This window comes from Taudactylus pleione, unplaced genomic scaffold (assembly GCF_031769625.1).
Source record: "Taudactylus pleione unplaced genomic scaffold, aTauple2 ptg000036l, whole genome shotgun sequence".
NCBI classification, from domain to species: domain Eukaryota; kingdom Metazoa; phylum Chordata; class Amphibia; order Anura; family Myobatrachidae; genus Taudactylus; species Taudactylus pleione.
In genome coordinates this window covers 3,478,698-3,496,665 of record NW_028284438.1, presented here as the reverse complement: position 1 = coordinate 3,496,665, position 17,968 = coordinate 3,478,698, and the positions used below count along the sequence as shown (strand labels likewise).

The window sequence follows — 17,968 nt, the reverse complement described above, 5'->3', positions numbered from 1 at the left end:
TCAAGCAGTTGGTTAGTAGCTGGAGAGAGGGATAGGGTCGAGAGTTGGTGTTTCAAGGAAACAAAAGATTACCACTAGTTTAAAGATGTTAAGGAAATTGCCAGTGGAATGGATAGGTTCAAGATGTGCACTAAGTGCAGGCAAGCTTTGCGGGGAAGGGAGTCGGGGAATTGGGAGGGAATATTGTAGTGGGAGCAAGTTAAAGTTAAGATGAAGAGAAGTGTTGAAGACCTCATTCAAGAAAAGAAAGAAGTTAGGTGAGGGAATATGAAAACTATAAAAGAGGGTGTTTGTATACTCAATATGAAGGCTGTGTGCTGGCCATGCACAAAGTGCACATGGTGTATAAAGATATAAAAACGAAGTAGAGAAATCAATTCTAAAATTATATTGCATTTCAGAAATTCACAGTGAACACATTAATTTTTGAATCAGTCCTGAAAAATGTGGTGTACAATTTATGTCTGGAGAATGAAGATAATCACAGTACATGGAATTAAAGCGGTAATTAGCAAGCATCAGCAAATGGAACTTTTATTTATCCATGGTAAAGCCACAATTTTATTTTTTTTTCAGTTTAGCTTACTTTTATTAATTGTCAGTCACTTTATGATGGTTTGCATAAAGAAAAGAAAAATAGCCACACTTGCCCCTTTAGAATGTAAGCTCTCACAAGCAGGGACCTCTTCCCTCATGTGCCTCTCTTTACATTTTCTTCTACACCTTACTCCCCATAAGGGCACCTAACACGTGACTGACAACTCCCAGCTGCTTATTGTGAGTGCTTTAATCACTATTGCAGCAATGTATATAAATAGTGTCCTTGTCCTGCACTGTAATGTACTGTAAGTTACTTGTTTCTTGTTCACTTATTAGTTCTATGTACTATGTAAGGCGCTGCAGAACACCTGTGGCGCCATATAAATAAAGGATAATAATAATAGGAATAGTCCTTATGTAGGTATGAGTAAATCTCAATGGCTCTGGTCCTCAAACAAAATTTTACTAGGGAGGAAAGTGTACTTTATCACACTGTAAGTGCAATCTATAATTCAACAAGTCAGTGTCATGGCTGCCAATTTGCCATCAACAACAACCTCAGAAGAAAGAAATAAGATACACACCAAGCCAAGAAATGGAATGATATATCATGTAACAGACAGCAACCATCGCAAGCTGAAAATAGTGTGCGTGCGTGCACAAAAGACGGTCACTGGGAAGCAAAGTTCAAATAATTATCTCTGATTAACCATATGGAAATACATTATAGTTTCCACCTGAAGAAACATGCAAAATCTAGGTGAAACCTCAAACAATAAAAGTGTAATTGTGAATTGAACAACTAGTATTGTCATCCTCACTGGTGGTTATGAGAAAGATGATGTACCTGATACTCATTATGATTGCAGTTCTGCCACAGGAACTGTCAGTGTAGCACCATATAATGATTGTAATAATTCCAAAATAAAATCCAAATTAACCAAAGATAACACTGCAAACGATAATCATTTATGTAAATATTAAATAGAATGAAAAAAAAAACAGAGCAAGATGCCTTCTAAAGCACTTCATAATTGAGCACTTAGTAAAAAATAATAGCTTTAAAAATAATAGTTTTCATCTTTGTTGCATCTGTGTGACCCTGATGGGAAGTACAGTACCTGCAGTAGTTGCTATTATTTTTCAACATAGACCAGTTACTCTACATTTGTTTTTACAAAGATTCCTGACAAAAGACTTGTAGTCAACAGACTGTGACCAAGGTCAATCTAATTTCATTATTCAATGCGCGAACCTAGAGTCATCCTCATTACCTTTGGTATCCACACTTACATTTACTCACTTTGGACCAGGAATCACATAAAGCAAACTAATTATTGGCTTGTACAAATCATGAAATTGAGCACTGGTTGTCCTCAAGACAACTAAAGATCAGAAGTCTGACATGTAGTAATACCATACATTCCCCGTTTCATTTATTTGCTGAGCCTATTACATGAAAACTTGTACCCTTGCCATGACATTCAAAATGCACATTAGCAATGTTATGGATGTTCACTGATTTTTAAAGAACTAATCTTTCCACCTTAGTAATATGTAATAATTTTCCATAATATCAGCTCATATGTGGTATTTCTTCATTTGAACTGCATAAATAATGAAGAACCATCAATGACTGTTTTATCTGACATCTAAAATGTGCGTTAAATGTATTTATACATTCAAAACAATGATGAACACTGGAGGGTATTGTACACTTTTAATAAGGTGATAAAATTTGCAGGACTGATTGTGTTATTTATGATATTTTACCTATTGTTTTCCTACTAGAGCAATAATTGCAATATGCAGATGTGTCCTCATACACCAAGCCTGGGGAAAAAGCTCCAGGTTTCACGCTCAGAGCAATTCAATAAAACTGCCTTTTACCCGCATGGTAAACCCTAAGTTAACGTGTGCTAACCCATTTATTCAGCGCAAAATGTGGAATCAATGGGTTTTCCTGTGCATTAAACCCATCACGGTGCCTTTTATCACAGATTTTTCCTTGCAGCTTCTGGATCTTAACATGGGGTACACTCTACTTATTGAACCTCCACCTTCATGTTAAAAAAATTCACAGTCGCTGCATTGCAGCACTTCCTATACAGATTCACACTCAGGGGCCTATGATCATTACTAAAAAAATTGATGGAGGTAATTAGGTTTATAACTCACATGGAGTTCTACCTAATTACCAGAGGAATTCATCATTCCTCCTCTCCATAAGTATCTATTCGAAAAGCTGTCATTTTTGCTAAAATAGATACTTTACCTCTCTGCTCTAAGTTACAGCTGCAATCAGTGCTATGCATGCTCCGTTATGTTCACAAAAGCTGCGCATGCACAGCACTGCCTACAGCTGCGGTAATTCTGTGTCCGTCCGCCTTTCTCCGCTCCCCTCCCCGAACCTACGTGGCCGCTTGTCACAGGCTGCAGCCATGGACCCGAACTTCCCGTCCGGCAGGCTGAAGATTTATTTATTTTTTTAAAACTTTTCTGTTTTTTTTGTTTTTTTAACTTTACTGTGTTCTGCCGGGAGAACACAGTGTCAGAGCAGCAGCCGGATCCGGAGAATGGACCAGGGAGCGATGGAGGGAGCGGAGGAGGATCTGCTCACGCTGAAAGCAGATAAGTATAACCCGCTACACGCCATCTGAGAATTTGCTTATAGTAACACCATCAAAGTCCAAAAATACATAATTTTCGGAATTTGATGAATAGACTAATTTCTACATCCCCATACTAAAGTATGGGGAGTGTGGAAATTAACGCAGATGGACTTAACCAGGAGATATCAGTGATATCTCCTGCATTAAGGGGGTCATTCAGACCCGGTCGTTAGCGCCGATCCATGGGAACGCCTACAGTTTGGGGGCTGCCCCACTGACATCACTAGTGATGTCAGTGGAGAGCTTCCGGCTCAGACAGAGCCGAAAGCTCTCCGGGGCTTACGACAAGGGAGACCCTACACTAGGGTCTCGTTGTAAGCCCCGATGGTCGCGATGGTCTTGACCATCGCGACCATCACCTTAGGTGGTCATAAGGCTGTGGGTGTTAACCCACAGCCTTACCACCGCAAAGGAGGACGTCTTGAAAATTCAAGACGTCCTCCCCTCATTCAGACGGACCGCACGCTCTGTGCGACCGGCTCTGAATGAGGTCCAAAGTGTGTTAATGAATACTAAATAAACGGTAATTAAGGAAAATGTCCTTAAAACTGTTATTTTAATGTTGATGAATAGACCCCTCAGTGATTCATATCAAATTAATAAGTGCAGTCTCATTAAGCAGTTTTGTCACATCGGATTGTGATTAAGATGCAAATTCTAGTGAAAAAGACACAAAGAAGATGCTTGGCACGAGCTGTTTGGCACAACTACGGCGATAGTATATAAGAACACATCTTGTATGTGACAGGATAATAAGGGTGATCAGATAAATAAGATGTTGGACTTTTCAACCAAAGTATTACATACATAAAAAGATCAGCAGTTGTTATCTGATCAATTACTGAGAGAGAAGGCAATCCCACATCAGAAACTAACATAAACTGACAGGATGGGCAGGTCAAGAGATAATACAGAGATGTGATATGACATATGGACAGAGTGAACATGGATGTAAGCATTAAGCAAAAGTCATGATTAGAGAATAGTTAAACAGACCAGAGTCAGGAGTTTGGTGCATGCAGTCATCCAGCAAAGAGTACAAACTGAAAGTTAGCCAGGAAAGGTTCAATACCAAGAGTTAATGAAAACAAACAAAAGACTGGCAGAACAAAGAACATTAGACAAATAAACCACTTGTGAAGAAGATACTAGGACTAAAACAAGATTACAATAAGGTCAGGTGAAAAAAAACTAAAGGCTAGACATAGGGACAAGTCAACAGGTCACAAACCGATGGAAACATTGGGGTCCTGTGTGAGTTTATTCAGCTGTACTGAGTGATGCTACTTAACTATAGAGACATATGTAGAAACTAACTTTATTTTAAATTACTGTCTAAAGTAAATGTAACAAAAGTAAATGAGCAATTAATAAAGTACTAATAGTACTAGAACTACACTGAAAAAAATCCTAAATAATGTTTAAGTAACCTTTTTGGCTCTAACTCACCATGCAGCCTATTTATTAAACCTCTACCACCACTAATCAAACAGAAAAAATGCAAATTACCACAGTTCCCGTTACTTTGCTATTCTCCAATTTATCATTAAACTGTTAGCCACTGAAGCCTATAGTCTGCTTTTGCGTGGTTTATGCAGCGTAGACTTGCACATGCCTGGCCCTGTATGCTATCACTTTACCAGGAGTGGTTCATATGGAGCCACTATCTAGGCACGTAGCTTTTCATGCATTGCCACTAAAATTCATTCTTTATTGCTGCTCTATGTACCTTTGGCTGTTATGTCCTGCTGCCTGCTTCTCCTACACAGATTGTACACTGACTGAAAGGAGTTACAAGTTATCAATGGAACCAGCACAATTTACTGATTCATTGGTAGAAATCTAAAAAAGCTAATTTGGACATGATTATCTGGCCAACTCTGGGCAAGTAGTAGTAATGTGAATTTTGAAGGGATTTTTATTTTTAATATATGAAAGTTGCCATGCCTGTAAAGTCATGATTCTGCATTTCTGGTTTAAAATGTTCTCCTTGTCGGTCAGTGTTAGACCTGCAAATAACTTTTTGGACTGTGCCAATGGAAGAAGCTGTCTTAACTAGGAGACAGTTTAGGGAGACCCAGACATGATGATTAGTGAATCAGTAGGCAATATCCACTACACTTGGAGCCGTTTATGTAGTAAGGCACCTCTGGTCATATTCTGTTGTGTCCAGAGACATGGGGTAAATTTACTAAAGTGAGAGTTTTTAGAAGTGAGTTTTAAAAGTGATGTTGCCCCTAGCAACCAATCAGATTCTACTGAACATTTAACTAGCACCTTCTAAAAGACAATAGCTAGAATCTGACTGGTTGCTATGAGCAACATCACTTTTAAAACTCACTTCTAAAACCTCTCACCCCAAGGAGTTTGCAGTGTGTTGGCACCAGAGATTGTGGTTTCTGTTTTGTATATATACCAGAGGTTTACATCCACTAGAAAAGGTTGATGTGCATTATGTATTGTGTATGAGACTTACAGAGTAAGGTATTGTATGACTAAAATGGATGGTTTTGGGAGTGTTTATCTGTCTATTACACAGGTTCTCAAACTCAGTCCTCAGGACCCCAAACAGTGCATGTTTTCCAGGTCTCCTCACAGAATCGCAAGTGAAATAATTATCTCCACCTGTGGATCTTTTAAAATGTGTCAGTGAGTAATGAATACACCTGTGCACCTGCTGGGTGACCTGGAAAATGTGAACTGTGTGCGGTCCTGAGGACTGAGTTTGAGAACCACTGGTCTATTATAATGCTCTCTGTATTGTATATTGACCACAAAAATGTTATATGTATTGTATATCAGTTACAAAGATCCTGACTGTATTTTATAGAGGTCACCAAAAAGCAATTTGTATTGTACATCTGTCAATAGAAATCATTCAGTAGTCTCTATAGAAGTCACTGGAGAAGACTGCATTGCATACTGATCAGACGGTGATGTGTTGTGCTTGATTATAACTCTTTAAAATACATTTTGTTAATATATTTATTTGGCTCTAAAAAATAAAACACTATAAATGACTGCATATATTTGCTGCTAGATACTGGAACTGCCTAAAGGGGGGTATCCACTAGACGATAAAGTTGAACGATTGAACGATAATGATAAAATCGTTCGATAATCGTTCGATAATCGTTCAAACATCGTTTGAACATCATTTGCAAATCGTGCAGTAATTGTTTCTAACGATGTACGATGCGCGCTCCCGCTGGTCGTTTGATCGTCTCCTCCATCGACTGAACATGCAGGTCAATTTCACTTGATTGCTTACACATCGTTTACACATCGTTCACGCTGAACAATCAAACGATGAACCACTATCTGCCCACTATAGCTGAAAGCTCTCAATCACAGATTAAAACAACATTAGTTTATTGTTAGATCTTTTGCAAATCGTTTGCAAATCGTTTGCAAATCTTTTGCAAATCGTTCAGAGTGGAAGATCACATTTCAAGGGAAACTTCAAGGGAAAATCGTTAAGAGGTTGGACAGGGATAAAATCGTCTAGTGGATGCCCCCCATTACTTATAACTAAATTTTGTCTGCCAAACTTCTCAGCTCCCCCAATCTAAAGACAGACAATCACAGGCACACAGCTAAATAACAAGGCAGAAGATCAGGGTTTTATTGGCAGAATCTTTGATGTTAACAGGTGTCAGCGGTATGTGATGGAGGTTAGTTCGCATGGTAAATAACTTAACCAGGCATTTGTTTATTACCGGTAGAAAGCAGGTGCAGAGTTACATACAGTTAATCAGTATGCAGCAGGTACACAATTCAGTATCTCCAGATGCAGTCAGGAATGTATTGGGTTAATGCAGGTGATGTACAGTATGTGTAACCCCCCATCCCCTTCAGTGAGGTGGTTAATTTTATGTTCAGTACAGTACATATTAATTGATATAGATAATATTTACAGAAGAAAAATGGGATCTTTCCTGTTATCTTCCCGCCATTATTCCTGAGTAGGTCACATGAGCAGTGTCAGGAAGTGAGACAAGTGACAGTTGGAAGTGACTGGCAGCTGGCCAGAGCAGAGTCGATGTGGTTCCCTGAGAGCCAGAGTGAGTCTGCGCTGCTGGGGGCTCCTATGAGAAGGAGTTAAGCTCACACTGAGACAATCAGCAATTGTGCCGTTGACCAGGGTGTCCCTGGACATCGCATGGTTGCCAGTACACACTACAGCAATTAATTAACGATGGAACAATCACTCGTTCTGTCCTTCATTAACATACAGTAGGTCACATGCGATATCATCAGGTGTGATGTGCAGTGACAACGTCGCTAGCAACCATGGGCATCCGCATTCTGAGTGTAGACACTGAGCGATGTAGGCAATTTGTCATTATGCAATAGCAAAACAGCTATATTTTTCGTGTATTCATGCAGCCGAGGGGAATAGGATCAGGTTACAGTCAGCAGCTGGTGGAAAGAGGGAGTGAGGAACTGCAGATAAGCCCCTTGAGGTGAAGCATAAGCCCAGGGAGTGGCGTAAACAGAGTAGATAATCCAGCTGTGAAGAAATGGAGGCAGGACACTAGTATGGAGCTACCGCTGTGACAGGAGCTAGCAGCAGCGACAGAGGATGACACAGATGCAGCTGGAAACTCCTGTGGCAGCGCTATGACTGCAGCTGATTAGTGAGAGCTGGGACTGATCACAGGAGCTCTTGATGTCAGAGGTGTTGGTGAGTCCTTCAGTATAAAGAAATGCAGGACCTGGACGATTTCCAAGAAAGCAGGGCTGTGAAATCACATCATATTCTGTCACACACAATTAAGCATTCTCCAGTGGTTATTGGCAAACATCAAAGTTAGAACTTCAGACACTGTATATGTACAGTATATACATGCTTCCTTTGTGCACAAAAAGTTAATCAATCCCTAATTTAAAACAGAGGATTCTTTTAATGTCGAGAATTAGATGCAATGCAGCTCCCACTGCATAGGCAAATGCAGGGGGTTTCCGTCTGCCTGGAAACCCCCCTCCCCAACCTACACCATGACCACAATAGAAATAGTAATATAATAGAATATTACTAATGCTGCATGTTCTTCTGAGCATCACAAATGAAACAATTAGCACCACCTGTGGATCTTTTACATGTGTCTCCTGTGCATCAACTAGGAGATCTAGAGAACATGCACTGTTAGGGGTGCACTGCTATAGACCATTTATAGGGTTAATTATTAATACCATATAATAATACACTATCCAGTGCATAACAAGACCAATATATACATATAAGTCCAGGTCAGTGCTAGGTTCTCCTGCTGCTCCCCCAGACTCACGGACTTCCTCCCATACTCTGGAATGGTGCCCACATCTGGAACAAAAATATTCAGCTCAGACAGGATGGCCCTACTGCCACATTTAATGGCTAAGTGTCATCACTGATCCTGTATATGCTGGAATTATGACACTTAAAAGGTCAAAACATTTTGTATGATGAACATTAAAGCAGGATAAGTGCTAATTATGCCCTCTTCCTGGGCTGGTCACACTTGTAAAGTCAAGCATTTGGAACCCCCCCTTGAGCAATCCTGTATTTGCCACTGCCCTGAATTCACCTCCCACCGAAGGTATAAGCTAGTTTGGATAACTAGAAGAGAGAGCACTCTTGTGAGTAGTTAAAAATGTAGACACTTTACTAAAGTTCAAAAACACGTACATCTTGGATTGAAAAAGTAATCTTCACCTAGAGCAGGTAATGCTGGTTTCACAGTTCAGCAGCAACAACAAGCATCCGAGGGCCTGATTTAGCAAGGAACGCAGTTGCTTATATGCATGCAATTGGTCGATTGTTGCATTCTGCGCATGCATCGCAGTACGCGTGCATGAACTAGCTATTGTGATTGGGACTGTGATCGCAGAGGCTACGCAGACCCATGGCAGAGTGATTGACAGGATGTGCCATTTGTGGGTGGTGATGGGGGGTGATTGGGTGAATGCAGGTGTGCCAGTGCATTTCAATGGCGTTTCAGCCTTCCAGAGGAAGGCCAGCCAGGCTGAAACGCGTTAGAGATTACTACACAGAAACCCCAGAATGCTATACACGGGTAAGAGATTATCACATACAGCTTCCAGCAAGCCACGGTCATGTGACCACAAGCCAGAGAGCAGGAACCTGCCGCAGCAGGAGAATATGCGCCCCCAGCATCAAGCCGGTTAGGGTATGGAGCGGTCGGCCATTTTGAGATCACCAAAGGTAAGTTTTCTGTATCGGAGGGGGTACCAAGCAGCTGGTTCGGAGGAACCACTTCCGTGACATCCCCTACCCAGACAGCGGCTCACCCTCCCGGAAGCATGGACGCAGTGGGGGCAACGATACCAACAGTAATAGACTTGGGCCATTATCATCAATTTTTGTTTTGTTTGTGTTTTTCATCATCTCTTTCATTATTTTTTCACCAGCGTAAATTATATCTAGGTGATTAGCGGGACGCCACAATCACCATATACAAGCTGTTTAATTTTACCTTAGATTTACTATATAGAGACATCTTCCATAAAAATCCATTGAACATTTTCCTGTGATTACTTACCAGACTGTTTAATTTTCAGACAGGAGTTATTGCTACCGCTTATCTTATCCCCCAACTAGTGCCTGTGGCCAGTTGTAGATTTATATTTACATTTATTTCCACTTCATTGAATCATTTATTAACCTATTCTTTGCATAGTATATATTTTTTATTTTTTTCATTTATTTTCTCAATTTGCAATTATCAATAAGTTTTCAAATATATAAATTTGGGACTTAACGTCCTAGACTCATTTATTGGAAATCTACTTGTACCCGCATATGCACAATTTTATATGCCTATTTGCAAAGGCAATTTATTGAATTGTTTGTTTTATTTACATGATTAAGGCAAGTAAAAGAACATTGACGTTATTTATTTATTTGTCCTCTGTTTTTGACAATGGTATAAAGAATAGGACTAATATTATATACACATATGAGCATCACACGATTGCTTCCACACACTAATCAGGTTGAGTGCAGCACTACTTTCTTTCTTTGATAACATCTAGCTATGCAGAGAGCCACATGTAGCAAACTTTAAATTAAACCACTGGATTCATAAAATCAGAGATTGAATACTATTGCAAGAAAGGGAGACAATAAATAGTTACTAGAAATTATATCATAACCCAGACATAGCCAGCTTATACATTAAAGGGGGTACTTATCAAAGCTGGGAGAGAGATAAAATTGTAAAAAATAAATTACCAACCAATCAGCTCCTATCATTTTTTAAACAAAGCTGCAAAATGTAAATTGGAAACTGATTGGTTAGTACTTTAACTCTCACAATTTTATCTCTCTCCCAGCTTTGATAAATACCCCCTTAGTCACCTCATCCGTATCAGAAATAATTTCCTCTCAAAGACCCTCTCAACAGTGCATATTTATCTCAAGTTACTTAGTTTGTCGCAAAGGAGTCCACTACATGAACTTGGGCCCTATTCTAGGTGCACCACTGAAAGAATGGCCATGGGTAGTGTGTAGCCAAATATTCTGAACTGAACTTGTATATTTAAAGTGTATAATTATTGGTTTATTGAGAAAACATCTCTATCTATAAGTGCATCAAATAGTAGAATAGCTTTCCTTACATATCTCAGAGATTTATATTATATAATTCTAAATTTATGGGCTGTGTTTTCCATCCTACTTTAAACTTCACACCTTATTCTGAAAGAGGAAAGAGCTTCTACTACAGTATTTATCTATGAAGCCTCCATGGCAGATGATACAGTAATAACACATTTAAAAAATAAATAAAAAAACAGTAGACTGTTTATTTGGAACACTTCTTCCCTTCTCATATAGATAGATTTACAGGGGTATTCAATGTGGGAGCGAAAAGTCCGTGCTGGACTTTTCGCTCCACATCGGAGATTTTTCATGGATAAAGTATCGGGCGCGCGCCCGCTTTATCCCCGTATTCAATATAAAGTCTACGAAAACGGGACCTGGCAAAGTGGGGTTTGCAATAAACTACGAAATTTTCCTGGAAAAAATTGTAGGACCCCCCTAAAGTTGTAAAAACATGGGGGATCACTATGGGTACCCCCGTTTTAGCCTGCAAATGAAAGTCGGGGATATAAATAGCCGCAGCAGGTGGCTTTTTCCCGACACTGAAGAAGTGTTGCAGAAGAGCACTTAGGTTATTTTTTCGTTTTTTTAAGTGGTCCCATGAAATTTGGGGTACATGAAAATGGGTACTAGCATATTTTTCTGTCCCTAAAGTAAGTTTTTTAAAATTCTGCAACTATGCACCTGCCGCTAATAGCCTATTCTAGAAAACACCTGCCGCATACTTGCAGAATAGCCCTGAACCTATTTCCCTATTTTTAAACACTTTTTTCCCATTTTTTTTTCCACCCCAATTTTTAAATAAATTTTTTGGGGTGCCCCTATTTTTTTTACATTTTTTTTTTACAGTTATTTTTAAAATGTCATTCCCAGGGGTGCAGACAATTTTTTTTAAGCCTGCACCCCTAAACCCCAATTCTGCACATATTTTTTGCCACCTATTCAGTGGTGAAAAGTTATCCCCGTTTTTTTTCAAAGACTTTTCAAACCTGCGAAAAGTCTTGAATACAGTGTAAAACTAAAACCTGCGATAATGATGTCATAGGTGTGATATTAACGCAAAAACTGAGTTTTCGCTCCATATTGAATTCCCCTATAAGAAGTATGTAACAATTGCCACATATGAAGATGGGCGGTAGAACTGCGCTCTCGTTGACCAGGTGGTAGTGTGTTGTGGTTTCCGGCTGCTGCACCTTTGTGTGGGAGTACCTTTCCCGCACTGAAAACGTATGGGGGTAGGTCGGGTAAGGTGCGCTCTTCCTGCTAGTAGTGGTGATGACTTGTGTGTGTTTGTGAGTGGTGTTAATTAGAATGTTTCTTCTGGTGGTGGTGGTGTTTTGGGAGTGAGAAGGAGGGTGTGATTGGGTATGGAGTGTAGTTTGGAGTAATGTGAAAAGGGGAATGGAATAAGATCAAAATGAGGCCAGCTAGACACAGTAATTTGGGTCAAAATCTTTTATTGAGTAGTCACAATGCTGCTCTGTTAAGATCCCGGGCAGGTGGGTGGGGTTCAGTGATTGGTGGTGATGAGACTGGGGAGGTAGGTGGACCCTTTTAGGGGGCTCCTTCCCGTGCGGTTCAGTGACCTTGCACGTCACCCCTGCTGGACCTATGGTTGACAGTCTAGGAAGTCTCAAGGGGTGGGGGGATATGCACAGTGTCAGATTCAGTAGCTGGCTGGAGGCTTCAGGAGAGGGATAGTAAGATCCCTCTCCTGTGACAATGCCTGCATCTGAGGATGGTGTAAACCAAAAGGACCAAAGTCCAAAAAACTTTTTGGGGTTTGGCACATAGGGATCAGACTGTAGTTCCCATTGATATGGGGACTGCGGTCTGCAGCGGTAGTATTTCTTTTGTCATAGCCGATATACATACAGTTATGCAGAAACTGCAGTTTCTGCATAATTTTATGAAAAAATGGCTTGATAAATATTAGGGGATGTAGTTTAAATCCCAGTGGTTGGGATTCTGGTGCTCAGGATGCTGGCGACGGAATCCCGACACCAGTCAGAATCCCGGTGCCAGCATCCTGACCATCGGCTTCCCGACGGTAAGTGTTAGGGTTAGGGGAGGTTAGGGGTTAGGGTTAGGCACTAGGGGGGAGGTTAGGTTAAGGCTGTGGGTGCAATGAAGTTTAGGCTGCAGGAGGGAGGGTTAGGCTTAGACAGTGGGGAGGGAGAGAGAGGTTTAGTGGCAGGGTTAGGATACTTACCTACAGGTGTCATTATTCGGTATTCTGACTGCCGGGATACTGAGCACCGGCATCCCGTACCCAACCCAATATTAGAGATGTGCGCTGACCCCTGTGTTTTGGTTTTGGACCTGGAATCATCTTCGTGTTTTTTGCAAAACCACCCTCAAGTGTTTTGGTTTTGGATCTGGTTTTTTTTTTTTTAAATTGAAAAAGTTTTTAAATTCATGTAAATTATGCAACCTAAAACCTAAAATTCAGATTTCAAATTTCAAATTCTGAACCGCAAAAAAGTCAGAACCAAATATGATTTATCTGGATCTCTTCAGGAGATTAGAAGTGCAACTTGGATTTATCTGGATTCACAAAATGTGGATTTCTGGAGAACCGTACTGCACAATGCTATTAAATATGCACTCAAGTACTTTATATATTCATGTCATGGCATTATGCTGGGTACACACTGACAGAAACATTGGCTGATCAATTGATTGACCAATATATCTGCTGCATGTCGGCCAGTGTGTACCCGCGATATGTCAGTGAACATCGTCTTTCACCGATATATCGCATTGGCTGTGCTGCACAGCTGATGGACAGATATGTCTGCAGGTGTGTACGGGTGGTCAGCAGACCGCCCGAACACACACAGCGGCATCCACGAGGAGGGGGGGCGGTACTCACCCCCGCCCCACCCACCGGCCGCCGGGTCCCGCCCCCCAGCCGCCGGACCCGAGGGCACAAGCAGATGATGTCCGTTCAGTGTGTATGAACGACCATCATCTGCATATGTATCTGCAGATCACTTTAGTTTCAGTAACAGATAGTGAATAGAATTCAAGGAGTAGATGATGAAAGAAAAGATCAGTGACACAATTCTATTAGAGATAAGAAGACACAATTACAGATTTGCACTCACTAAGGGGCCTATTCATCATCACTTAATGTTTACAAAAGTAGGTGAAAATGAAAATTTTCAGCTGCAATTGTAAAAATTTAGTTTTTGGGCCATTCATCAAGAATGTAAAAGTCGGAGATATCACAGATATCTCCTACTTACCTTCCTTTGTGGAATGGCCAGCTGTCCCCATACATTAGTATGAGGACGGAATTCATCAAGATCTGAAAATACAATATTTTCGGAGCTTGAGTGCAGGAGCATTTGTCATCTTCAGATGGCGATTGCTCCCTCTTGTGGATAGCAACCCATTTCTTCCCTATGGGGAGGAGGTCCAGGTTGCAAAGAGGGACCCTTTCAGATCCCTCCGCCCCTGTCTGGCTTCTTCCGCCGGACATCGGGGCTCTTGTGCGCATGCGTGACCTGTAGGAGCAGTGAAGCCGCTCGCGGGGGCAGCTGATTTTGCATCAGCTGTCACTGCGCCGCAGCAATGATGAATTGCTCCGGATTCCGCGGCGAGTTAGAATATCGCACCCCGATAATTAACATCATGAATAGGCCCCTAAACATGTTATTATAATGAGAGCATTGAGTAGACAGACTCTGAAAGATGTCCACCGATTAAACATGCAACAAAATTTTGGCAATAGCAATCTCCAAGCACATGGATAAACAGGAATGACCCCCTGTTCCTCTTCCCCACCAAAAAATGAAAAATCTTTTTGGAATTTCATTTAAGAACTGTAGCGTATTTCTGAAGCTAGGCTATGACTTATCATTTGCATTGTAGCCTACATATATGAAAGTTTTTAGAAATTGTCTTTTTCAAATTTTTGCTTTTTTCAGCTCTGTTTACTTAGCAAGACTTGTTAAAATAGAGTAATTCAGGGTTGCCGACATTTAACTCCCTCCTTCCGGGAGGGAGCTGTCGGGCAATCACAGGGGAAAGTCTCTCGGCAAAAAGGGGGCGTGTCGCGGGAGAAAAGGGGGCATGGCTATGAGGATGACACACCATTGGGGGCGGGGCATGGGCGTGACAGCGCGATCACGTCATCGTAGCCCCGCCCCCTGCATCACAATGCCATTAATATCGGCATTGTGATGCAGGGGGCGGGACTACGATGACGCGATTCAGCGCAAATCGCGTCATCGCCCCCCCCGCTGCCGGGGTTTATGCAGGTGGGTCGCTGGGGCCGGGAGACTTGCCTACCTTTCCGGGGAGCCGGGAGCGGCACCCGATTTTCGGGAGGCTCCCGGCCAAATCGGGAGGGTAGGCAAGTATGGAGTAATTGCTTTCCAATACCACAGTACTTATTAGAATACTTTGCACTAAACTACAGCAACCAGACACTTGCTTTTATTGCCGAACGTGTGCTAGAGACTAATGCTAAATTCTGATTGGTTGGTATGGGTCACTGCAAATTTGGCAACTAAATGAAAAACTGTTTAATGAGCCTTTAGGGTGTTTCACACAAATTCAACTAAATATATCTTAATTTGATGTTTACAAACCACCAATGTGGGGCTAAAGTCCAATATTATAATTATAATCTTTTATCAATATTGTTATTATTTCATTGCTATTTTCAAAGCATGATATTAATTACAGTAGCAGGAAACTGCCACATTTTAGGCAAAATAACACCATAGTTTATTAAAGGATTTCTGTGACTTAAGGTGCCCACACACATAACGATCTGCACACGATCAGCCGATGTGTACGATTTCCCTTGAAATTCTCCCCGGCAGCTCTGCACACGATCTCCACACGATCTGCACACGATTTGGTGTCCAATCTTCAAACGATCTCTCCTGCATCCAGACTGTCACAGTGCATCGCCTCCTAGATTGTCAGATCTGCCCTACTGCACGGCAGATCTGACGATGCGATGTGCGACCAGCGGGGACGTGCATCGCATCGTGATCGTGAGTGGGGACTCACGATTTGGCCATATTTTACACGATCGGTCGTTCCAATGTGTCGGAATCAGCCAGTATGGGTAAAATGTCGCTATGTGTGTGGCCAGCATTAAAGGTTTGTACATATCAGTGATGGTGATTCTGAACTCCGCTAAAACATTTGTACTGTATGTTACCTTCTGTTTTAATGAATTCTTTTATACAGCATTGAGAAATACATCCAAACTTAACAGCTATTTCAATGGAAACCAATTTCTAAAGTATTAATTGGTGTGGGTTTTCAAATTGTTCGAATGATTTACATACATGTCTTGTTACTGGTTTTCTAACAAGGTAATATAATTAGCTGTTTAATCCATGTGTGCTAAAACTTGGGGCTCTGCATCATTAGCTGTTGTTAAAACATTGCTTTGCTTAAAACCCAATTATTTCCACCAAGTGATTTCATTATTCTGCTGTTAGTGAAGATAAACTTGTTCACATCCTTTTATTCTTTAATTGCAGGTCACAAACCTGTAAACCAATTAAAAAACGCTAGCTGGAAAAAAACACCCTGAACATTTACATCATATTAGATTGAGAAAGCAATTTTTATATCCAATTAATCAGAGTTTTTGGTGCATTAGTACTGCAGGTAAATTGACTTATTACAGCAAACGTTTATAACCTCCTTTTCTGGCAAACAATGTGCAAGTGGCTTGGTGGTCCTTGTTTCCTTCACATTATATCAAATAGAAAGGATTTATAAATAATAGATTTATAGAATTCATTATTTCATGGTTGCAGAGAACAGTAGATTGTTGACCCTCTTTTCTAGATTACTTTTAAAGTATTTCACTCACAAACTGCTCATATAAGGGTCTATTTACTAAGCAGTGTTAGGAGCCAGAGTGAAGAGTAAGGTACCAGCCAATCAGCTCCCAACTGTCATTTTTCAAACACAGCCTGTGAGATGAAAGTTGGGAGCTGATTGGCTGGCACCTTATCACTTTCTTATCACTCTTCACTCTGTCTCCTAACACTGCTTAGTAAATAGACCCCATAGAGAGCTCTGTCAAACTTTAGATTTTTTCAATGTTATTTTGATAATATTTTAAATATTATATATACCCAAAGGTTTTTATATGTTATAATGTACTTTGAAATGTTATGATTATAAGCACTGCAAACCTTTGAAAACCCCCCTGCACCCTTGGGACAGTCCCCCAAAGGTAAAAGTTTAAAAAAAACTTTAGATCACCCTAAAAAAGTACTATCATTTTGGGTGCGAAAAAGATCAAAAGTGGGGGGACAAACTCAAAAACTAGCAAAATAGACTCCAGAGGGGCCCCCAAGTATGCCCCAGGTGATTTTAAGTTTGCAGGTGCTTTCGGCAGGTGGATTTTTAACCATTTTTAAAACGGCATTTTAGCAACCTAAAAATATGCTAGCACACATTTTCAGGTACCTCAAATTTGCTGGGACTACAAATTTTCACCAAAAAAAACTGCAAAATGCTATTCTTCACCACTAATGCAAAGATGTAAAACAACAGCTATTGGGAGCATTTCCGTACCCCAAATACCTTCAGCAGGGCTATTCAGGGGTATCTAGAGTGATCCCCAATGACAGTGCATCTTTTGAGGGGTGTCAGGCTGATTTCCCCAAATCAGACTGTACTTTTCGCATGTTAGAGTTTCACCGGGTCCCGTTTTCGCCGATTTCTAAATGAATACGGGGGAAAACGGGTATGTGCGCGATACTTTTTGGCATTGAAAACCAGCAAATTGAATATGCCCCATAGTATTAAGCAATTCAGTCTATACGGAGACTAAATTCACTATATAAGAGATTTTTTTTCTTAATACAAATAAAAAATCAAAACACTGTTTCTCACCTTAAGTATAACCAATTTTAAGAGAAATTTTGAAATAAACGAATATTCTATATGGAATTGTCCTTTGTTTGTAAACTGACTGTAGGGGGTTCAGTTACATAGATGTGGCTCCCTGAAGCCATAGACATATTAATAATGGGTGCAGGTGTGCGGTGCACATGGGCCCTGGGTCCAGAGTGGCCCTGCACTGCACACTCTGCTCCAAAAGTATACTTACCTCGCTCTGGCAAGCAGGTACATCCACCTCTGCTGCGCCATCTTCCCA

The 17,968-nt window shown here is 40.8% G+C and overlaps 1 protein-coding gene across 1 annotated transcript in view; it reads right to left on the bottom strand.

Annotated features, from left to right (window-relative positions):
* LOC148538795 (bifunctional heparan sulfate N-deacetylase/N-sulfotransferase 3-like) overlaps positions 1–17,968 on the bottom strand; it is a 298,794-nt gene that overhangs the window by 145,718 nt on the left and 135,108 nt on the right. The gene's annotated exons all lie outside the window — the stretch shown is intronic.